This window comes from Octopus bimaculoides, chromosome 30 (assembly GCF_001194135.2).
Source record: "Octopus bimaculoides isolate UCB-OBI-ISO-001 chromosome 30, ASM119413v2, whole genome shotgun sequence".
In the NCBI taxonomy this organism is placed as follows: domain Eukaryota; kingdom Metazoa; phylum Mollusca; class Cephalopoda; order Octopoda; family Octopodidae; genus Octopus; species Octopus bimaculoides.
The window spans coordinates 1,310,492-1,311,822 of NC_069010.1; the positions used below are offsets into that span (position 1 = coordinate 1,310,492).

The following is a 1,331-nucleotide window of genomic DNA, read 5'->3' on the forward strand; positions in this document are numbered from 1 at the left end:
AAGAGTTTGTTTCACTTTCTAAGCCTCTTGAGCGCGACACCTTCGACGTGACAACATCTCGCTCCTCAACGAAGCACTCTTCACCACGATGCTATTGATATGACGGCTATTTGCTCTTCTGGCATGCATCAAGGAAGCTCTTAACCTTCCAATACCAATTACAACTTAATCAGCGGCTGCTAAACTGAATGACACGGGATTTGTAAAACCAAGCATCATCAAAAAATAAAGCTTATTTTTATTATGTTGTTAAATTGTTCTACTGTTTCTTCATATATAATTATGTTGAAAGGTGATAGAGAGAGACTAATGTCTCTATGGCAACTATCAACCTTTTACAAGTACATATACGTGAAAGCATGCCAAAAAGCTTAGCATGGCCTCTGCTCAAGGTTGACAAATCAAGTTCATTAAGTGTTCCATATTTTCTGTAGGCGCAGTCATGGCTGTCTTGTAAGAAATTTGTTTCCCAACCACATTCCTCCGGGTTCAATCCCACGATGTGGCAACTTGGGCAAGTGTCATCAACTATAGCCCCAGGCTGACCAAATTCTTCTGAGTGGATTTGGTAGATGGAAACTAAAAGGCCATCGTACATACATTTCATTTACTTTTTTCTTCTCCAACTCCTGCTTCTTCTTCTTAGCCTTCTTTCTTCCTTCCTCTTGTTGTTGTTGTTGTTTTTCTCCTCCTCCTCCTCTCTATCACATCCACAATTGAGTCATTTAGCGACTGTTTTAACACCCAGACTTCATGGGACGCAATTAATTCCTTGCGGGCTATTCGTTCCATGACTTGGTTGATGTGTGAGGTCAGAGAGATAGGCTTATAATTTTTAGCATCTGCCGTGTCTCTTCACTTATGGATGGGGCATATTATCCATTTCTTCAGTTTTTCTGGCAGCTTATCAATGTAAGAAAGCCCTGAAAATAAAGCTGAAGTGGTTTTGAAAGGGCTCGTTTGCTTTGCACGATTTGAGGAGGGAATCCATTAGCAGCTGAGTTTGTGTCAGCCTCATCTATGGCCAGTGTCACATCATCTTCAATGTTAATGCAATCAATTTTCACCTCTTTGGTTACAGGTGAAGTGGCAAAGAATTCTGCTGGTTTGTTCACTTACCTGTGTCCCAGAGGTGTAGTGAATACACCCTGGGATTGTTTGTTCAGTATTTCACTGATCCTCATCGGGTTGCCTGATCCTCATTGGGTTGCCTGATCTTCATTGGGTTGCCTGATCGTCATCGGGTTGCCTGATCCTCATTGGGTTGCCTGATCCTGATCGGGTTGCCTGATCTTCACTGGGTTGCCTGATCCTCATCGGGTTGCCTGATT

General features: G+C 42.4%; 1 protein-coding gene across 1 annotated transcript in view; it reads right to left on the bottom strand.

Moving 5' to 3' along the window:
• The window catches only part of LOC128251273 (acyl-coenzyme A amino acid N-acyltransferase 2-like), a gene marked incomplete at its 3' end in the record, with an annotated part of 93,108 nt that overhangs the window by 89,175 nt on the left and 2,602 nt on the right, over positions 1 to 1,331 (bottom strand). The window lies entirely within an intron of this gene.